The sequence below is a fragment of the Cynocephalus volans genome, chromosome 14, assembly GCF_027409185.1.
Source record: "Cynocephalus volans isolate mCynVol1 chromosome 14, mCynVol1.pri, whole genome shotgun sequence".
NCBI lineage: Eukaryota > Metazoa > Chordata > Mammalia > Dermoptera > Cynocephalidae > Cynocephalus > Cynocephalus volans.
The window spans coordinates 26,066,247-26,074,801 of record NC_084473.1 but is presented as its reverse complement, the minus strand read 5'-3'; the positions used below and the strand labels follow the sequence as shown (position 1 = coordinate 26,074,801).

General features: G+C 38.8%; 1 pseudogene; it reads left to right on the top strand.

Moving 5' to 3' along the window:
• The first annotated feature begins 8,466 nt into the window (after positions 1-8,466).
• Positions 8,467-8,555, top strand: LOC134363482 (small nucleolar RNA U13; annotated as a pseudogene).

Here is an 8,555-nt window from a genome sequence, read left to right as displayed (position 1 = left end):
CACAGCTAACATTGTACCTAGTGGTAAAAGACAAAGCTGTCATCCAAAGACCAGTAACAAAACAAGGATGCCTGTTTTTGCCACTTCTATTCAACATTGTACTGGAAGTTCAGGCCAGAGCAATTAGGCAAAATAAATGTGACATCCAAATGGGAAAAATAAAACTCTTTGTATTCACAGACAACATGATTTTCTGTATAGAAAATCCTGAAGAATCTACAAAAAAAAGATTAGAGCTAATAGATGAGTTCAGTAAAGCTATAGGATACAAGATCAACACCCCAAAATCAAAGGTATTTCTATATACTAACTGTGAACAATCAGAAAGAGAAATTAAGAAATCAATTCCATTTACAATAGCATTAAGAAGAGTAAAATACTTATAAATAAATTTAACCAAAGAGATGCAAAACTTGTACAGTGAAACTTCAAAATGTTGTTGAAAAAATTAAAGACAATCTAAATAAATGGAAAGACATCCTATGCTCATGGACTGGAAGACTTAGATTAGTATTGTTAAAATTACACTGCTCTGGGGGGCTGGCCCATGGCTCACTTGGGAGAGTGTGGTGCTGATAACACCAAAGCGACAGGTTCAGATCCCTATATAGGGATGGCTGGTGAGCTCACTTGGAAGAGCCTGGTGCTGACAACACCAAGTCAAGGGTTAAGATCCCCTTACTGGTCATCTTTAAAAAAAAAAAATTGCACTACTCCCTAAATTGATCTAAAGAGTCAGTGCAAAACCACTATTAATATTCCAACTAACTTTTGCAGAAATTGACAAGATGATCCTAAAATTCACATGAAATTACAAGGGACCCTGAATAGTCAAGATAAGTCAACCCTTATCTTGAATAAGAAGAACAAGTTTGGAAGACTCACATTTCCAAATTTCAAAAACTGACTATAAAGTTGCAGTAATCAAAACAGTGTGAAATGCAACTATCAACTGACATATAATAGACATATAGATCAATGGAATAAAAAAGAGAGTCCAGAAATAAACCTGTACATCTATGGTTAATTGATTTTTAACAAGGCACCAAGATTAGTAAGTAGGGAAATTAAATAGGGAAATAAAATTCTGAGACAACTGCATAGCCACATGCAAAAGAATAATGTTGGACCCTTACCTCACACCATATACAAAAACTAATTCAAAGGGATAGAAAGATGTAATTGTAAGAGCTAAAACTATAGAACCTTAGAATAAAACATTGAGATAAAATTTCATGACCTTCAATTTGGCAATGGACTCTCATATATGACACTAAAAGCACAAGAAACAACAGAAAAATAGATAAATTAAACTTCATCAAAATTGAAAATTTTTCATCAAAGGACACTCTCAAGAAAGTAAAAAAGGCAACCTACAGAACAGGAGAAAAACTTTACAAATCATGTATCTGAAAAGGATCTAGTATCCAGCGTATATAAAGAACTGTTACACCTCAACAACAAAAAAAAACAAACAACTCTATTAAAAAATAGGCAAAGGACTTGAATAGACATTTCTCAAAAGAAGACATACAAATGTCGAACAATTACATGAAAAGATGCTCTACATCATTAGTCATTAGAGAAATGCAAATCAAAACCATAATGAGATACCATGGTGCACCTACTAAGATGGACATAATTATTAAAAATAAAACAAAACCAAAAGCTAAAAACAGGAAATAACAAGCATTGGTGAGAAAGTGGATAAACTGGAACCCTCACACACTGGTGGGAAAGTAAAATGGCACAGCTGCTGTGGCATAGAGTTTGGTGGTTCCTCAAAAAGTTAAACATAGAATACCATATAACTCAACAATTCCAACAATTCCACTCCTTGATATGTACCCAAAAGAACTGGAAACAAGTGTTCCAATATGTGTACATGAATGTTCTTAGCAGCTCTATTTATAATAGCCAAAAAGTGGAGATGACCCAAATGTCCACCAGCTGATGAAGGGATAGTCAAAATGTGGTATATCCATAAAATGGAATATTATTGGCAATAACAAGGAATGAAGTACTGATCCATGCTACAACATGGATGAACCTCAAAAATATTATGCTTAGTAAAAGAAGCCAGACACAAAAGGCCACGTATTGTTTGTTTCCACTTATGAAATGTCCAGTACAGGCAAATCCATACAGACTGAGAATAGATTAGTGCCTGAAACTATAGAGAGGGGGAAATGGGGAATGACTGCTTAATGATTAAGGGTTTCTTTTTGGGCTGATAAAAATATTCCAGAATTAGGTAGTGGGGATGGTTGCACAACATTGTAGATGTACTGAAAGCCACTGAATTGTATACTTTAAATTGTCTAAAGTGGTGAGGGCTGGCTGGTTAGTTCGGTTGGCTAGAGCATGGTGCTGATAACACCAAAGTCAAAGGTTTGGATCCCCTTACTGGCCAGCCACCAAAACAATAAAAAAAATAAAAAATAAAATAAATGGTGAATTTTATATTATGTGAGAATTACCTCAATTTAAAAAATCAAAGATAATTCTGGTCCCAGCATTACTCATTGTGGAGTCATAAAGAAAATATGGACCACTTCACCACTCCAAGTAACCACTTTTCATCATTGTGTGTATGCGTGCATGTATCCTTATGCTAATAAAGACAGAAACAGTATATGTTCTGCTAGCATAATAAGACACACTGTTTTATACTTTTCTTTTCATAAGTTTAAAAATCTGTCACAGAGATCTTTTCATATTAATCTCACAACAATGAGACCTGTTTTCCCACAGAGTATGTTGTCAAACTTTTGGATTTTTTATCAGTACGGTATGACTGTTGAAAATAATATTCCAGTGTAGTTATAATATATACTTCTCTTTATTATTAGTGAACTGGCCTGCTTCTTTGTATTGTTAGATGGCCGTTTGTATCCCTTTCCTGAGACCTGTCTGTTTCTATTCTTTCTCCATTTTTTAATTGAGTTATTGGCTTTTTCTAATTGATTTCCAGGAGCTCCTTAAATATTAGGAAGATTATCCCTATATTCCTGACTGGAGCTACCAATACTGTTGTCCACTTTTTTTTTTTTAGTAGAACTTTGTTGTTGATTGATCTTTTTAAAAATCGAGTACTTTTGTAACCAGAAAAAGATGTTTTAATAAAAACACAAAAAATTCAAAGTTAAAATATCTTTATCACTTTCTTTGAAAATTATATTTTCTCTTAAGACTTGGAGAAAAGTTGTGAATATAACACTAGTTTGTAACCCTACACATGAAAGATTACAGGCAGAAATCCTTCCTGGTTTTAGAATGTCAGGACATCATGCTATACACACACAAATCAAGTGCTTTCCTGAGGTGCATGTGTTAGAGATTTTTCAGACATCAATAAATACTTCTCATTCTTTTCAATGGCTACAAAGTATCTCATTTATAAAATACTATTTATACATCCCATCTGGTAGTGAGGGACACAGATTGATTTAATTAATTAATTATTTATTATTAATTTTTGGCCACAAAACAAGTCTTAATACATTTAGAAAGACTAAGATAATAGAAAATATGTTCTCTGACCACAATAACAGGAGGAAATTTAGAAAATTCACAAATGTGTGGACATTAAACAACACTCTCCTAAATAAACCACGTGTTAAAGTAAAAATCACAGGGAAATTAGAGAGTACTTTGAGATAAAAATCAAAGTGCAACTTATCAAAATGTATAGGCTGCAGGGCTCATGCAGTGCTTAGAGGAAAATTTATACTTGTAAAACCCCTATATGAAAAGTGAGAAAAATCTCAAACCAGTAATGTAAACTTCTACCTTAAGAAAATAGAAAAAGATGAGCAAACTAAACCAAAAGCAAATATAAGAAGGAAATAACAAAGATTGCAACAGAAATATATGAAATAGGGAATTAAAAAGCAATAGAGAACATCAACAAAACCAAAAGTTAATTCTTTAAAAAGATCAACAAACTTTATCTAGACTGCCCAAGAAAAAAAGACAGAAGACCAAAATTGCTAAAATCAGAAATAAAGCAGGGGCATTATTATATTATCATTATGTTTTTTTGTGGTGGTGGTAAGATTTAGTTTCTCTTGTTTGCATTTTTGTTCTGTCAGTGGATTTTGTTCTTCCTTGTGTATTAGTGATAGTGATTATCATTTTTTGGATTCCAGATGCAGGACTTCCTTGAGGATTTCTGGTAGGGCTGTTTGTGTGGTGGTGAACTCCTGCAGTTTTTGTTTGTCTGAAAAATACACTATTTTTCCTTCATTTCTGAAGGATGGCCTTGCTGTATACAGTATTCTTGGCTGGCAGTTTTTTTTCTTTTAGTATTTTGAATATATCATCCATTTTCTTTTGTCCTGTAGAATTTCTGTTGAGAAGTCTGCTGTTAGTCTGATAGGGGCTCCCTTACAAGTAACTTGACACTTTTCTCTTGCTTCTTTTAAGATTCCCTCTTTGTCTTTGAGCTTTGCCATTTTTGATAGTGTGTCTTGGAGAGGATGTTTTTGGATTGAATCTGTTTGGGGATCTTCGAGCCTCCTGGATCTGAAGGTCTGTGTCTTTCCCTATGCCTGGAAAGTTTCTGTTATTATTTCATTGACTAGGTTTTCCATGCCTTTTCCTTTCTCTTCCCTTTATGGAACAACCATGATTTGAACATTTGTGCGCTTAAGGTTGTCTGCTAGCTCTCAGATTTTCTTCATTTTTAAAAATTCTTTTTTCATTTTTTCTGTCCATCTGAGTTGTTTCAGAAAGACTATCTTCAAGATCAGAAATTCTTTCGTCATCTTGTTCTAGCCTGCTGCTTAAGCTCTCAGTTGTGTTTCTTATTTTGCTGAGTGAATCTTTCAGTTCCATGAGTTCTGCTACATTCTTTTTAAAGGTATTAATCTCTTTGTAAATTTCCTCTTTCATATCCTGGATTTTTTTTTTCTCATTTCATTATGTTGTCTGAGCCTTCTCATATCTCAGTGAGTTTCCTTAAGATTGTTGTTCAGAATTCCTTTTCAGTCATTTCAAGGGTTTCCTGCTCTATAGGGTCTGGTATTTGAGAATTACTATACTGTTTTGGTGGTGTCATATTTTCTTGGATTTTTGTATTTCTACTGTCTCTACATTGATGTCTGGTCATCTGGTAAAGCAGTTGCTTCCTCCATTACTCTGGAGTGGGCTTTGAGAGAGATGTCATCTTCTTTTTCTGGTCTCCACTGGTGACTCTCCTTGTGTCAATGCAGTTGAGTATATGGGTGGGCCACCTGCATGGTGACTGTAGCTTCTGCTGTGTCATTGAACTGCTTTTGCAGCAGCCATGGCTCTGGCAGTGGTTACTGTGGGCCATCTGCATGGAAGTGGTGTTTTCAGCAAGCTCCTTTCTTGCTTCCAGGCAGGGGATATTGCCCTCGGCTCCTGCCTAGGACCCCAGGCATGCTCTGCTTCTTGCCTGCCTGTTGTCCATTTATCTTTTGCCTTTTGCCTTTGTTTATAGTGATTTTTGCCTTGCTATTTTCTCCATGCTATTTTCACATTTAGAATTAGAACAGAGGAGGAGGAGCCAGCAAGAAGACTGAGAAAAAACAGTTGGTTAGGGGGCCTAGAGAAGAAAAGTGTTTCAAAAAGTATGGAGTTGTCCAGAGTCAAATGATGCTAAAAACAAAAACACAATAGTAAAATGAGACCATAGACATCAACATCAGATTTGGCAAAAGGGAGGCCATCAAGGGCCTTATCAGTGCAGTTTTAGAAGTGACATGGAGATGGGCAATTGGTTGGAATGAGTGAGTAAAGAAAGACAATAGTAACAGCAGCAGTGGAGAGCACTTTGAAGAAGTCTTGCTATGCAGTAGGGCCGAGAAGTGTCCTGGTAGCTAGATGGGGATTCAGGGTCAAGGGTGTTCTTAGTGGGAGATAATATACTAGAGAGTGTTTGTATGCTGGTATTCATAGCAGAAGTGATCCAGTGGTGAGAGAAAAGCTAAGGATGCAGAAGGCAAAGGGAATAATTTAAGGAGTGAGGCCCTTCAGAAGGGTAAGAGGGGGTCGGATCCTGAACCACATAGGGTACAGGCTTCTGGAGGGAGGCGGGTACTTCATCCTCCATGAGTGTGGGCACACACCCTGGGAAATCAGGAGGTGTGGTAGTTGGAAGGAAGATGTGTGATTCCTGCCTGATGGCTCTTGTTTTCTCCCTGAAGTATGTGGTGAAGGCAAGCTGAGAAGTTCTGAGAAGAAAAAGGTGGGGAAAAACGTGTTAGAACGTAAGCAAGAAAACATATCAGGGAAGATTGCCACAAAGCGTTGAGTGCCCATTTGAGATTTTTGGTTGAGAATTTCAAGGGAGGCCAGTGAGCAAATTGTGTGTACATTTCTATCCGTGGTCAGGTCAGGCGTGGAGTGATAGTAGATAGTACAGGGTCGGGATGTTGCGAAGCAAAACTGATGGAGGAGGAGGGGCAAGGGATAAGGATATTTGCAAGGGAGCAATTACAGTAAAAAACATGGAGTCTGAGATAGATGAAGAAGAAGTAAGGACATGAGGGAAGATGGTTAATAAAACAGAAGGAAGCAAATGAATTAGAGTTCTCAGTAAGACTGAAGAGATACTGGACTGCAAGCACTGGCCTAAGTGAGATGGAGGGATAGAGGACAGGGACCAAAACATCAAGTCAGAATGTCTGAAGTAGAGATTTTGGAAATGGTGCAGTTATTGGTGATGACAAGCTTCAGGGCACGATCACAGGAGTGGGTGGCCGAAGTGAGGGAGTAGTAAAATGCGTTTGAGGAGGTCAGGAGCTAAGATCCCAAGATGTTGGATAAATCATCCATTCAGATGTTGAAACTAAAAAATGGCAACAAGAACAGGGTGGGGAAGTAGAGAGCCAGGTGCTGAAGTCTTCAGTGAAAAACACGGAATGACTCAGGGATTAGTATAAGTTGCCAACAACAAAGGATTGGGGACAAATCAGATGGTACAAACTTTAAAGCTGGTGGTGTTTTTGAAATACAAGGGAGAGGAAATGGTTAAAAAGCAGCAATGGGGAGGAAGATGGACATCTAGTCACTTTCATGTCACAAAATCCCAGGTTTGACTTGGCATAAATTGGGTCACGTGCCTAAACCTATCTGGGGTGTAGTTAGTTAGCCCCTCTCAAACCACGTGGACTTAGGGAGGAGAGGATGTTGCAGTACTATTGCTAGAAGAAGGGGGTTGGATGCTGGGGAGGAAAGCCTTTTTTGTGTGTTAATTGCTTGTACTATTTTTTGTTGTTGTTAAAATTCATTTCTGTCACTTCCTTTGGCGCTGCCTGTTCAGAAACCATGTGTTTGAGTTGTTTGGGTGAGTTTTCCTTCTCCAGATTGTTGAGTCATTTAGATGGATTGTAGCTTTCTTTAACTTACTAATGGCGGCATATTCCCATTTGGGACAGGCTTCTAGGGTCTCTTGGACCAGGGTGAAACACCAGGAATTGGAAGATGTCCCTTTTGTCCTTATGGGCTGCAGCTAAAAAGCTGCCCAACCATGACCCTGCATTGGGCAGGGAGAGGGCAGGAATGCGGGCCTCCCTGAGCTCATGTGTGCAGTACAGATAGATGAGTCTGCCAGAGCAGTCCCTCTCCACGGAGCATGGGGGACTCCTCCAAGACGCAGCAAGTGGCGGGCAGGCGTTGTTCCCTCTCCAAGGGGATCCGTTTGGGCTTGCCAGGTGAGTTCCCTCAGGGAACTTCAAATTTAGTCTTTGTCCCAGGTTTCCAGAAGAGAAAGACTTGTCTCTACCACAATTCCTGTTTTCATGCCAAGAGCCATAAAGAAGAAAGTCCCACTTCGTCTTACCCCTGTGCACCCTGAGAGATGGCTTGGGTGAAGTACTTCTAGAATGCTCACTTTGGTTGTTTTGTGGCTCCTGTGAGGGTGACGGAAAGGGGAGGCCTTTAAGGGTATATTCAGGTCAGCATGCTCTATCCCTGCACTTTTGACTGGTCTTTAATGGAGTCCACGACAAACCGCATGCAGTGCCCAGCCATCATATCTGAAGACCATGCCTACCCCTGCACAGGAGAACATGTCCTCCGCCACATCCTGGCACACATGACATACTTAACTCCCCCTTTCAGATCTAAGAGATGTTGGTAAGATAAAGCACTGTGGTACTTCAGAGAAATCCATGTAGATCCTTAAAGGAAAGCAAGAAAAGGAGCTGATAACACTAGTTTTTCCAGAGAGGGACATGGCAGCCAGTCCACACAACCAGAATCCCAGGAGACGTCTGGTCAGGATCTAGAGGTGGCAGGGTGTACCACTGCTGCAGGTATAACATGGCTGCCTGCTGAATACACTTTATAACACGAAGATGAGGCATCTAGCAGAGAGCTGTTCTGGCTAATAGGGGCCACTCTGCCCTAGGCTAGGCATGGCCAAGCTGCAGCCTGAATAGCATTTCTGAGGGTTTTAGCATAAATGGGTCCCACTTTTTTTAAAATCTGAAAACTGTCCTTTTTTGATTCATAAGCATGAGTATTGTGTGGGATGTGCCTCCCTCTAAACCTTGTTGCAACGATGACACATTACTCTTCTGAGG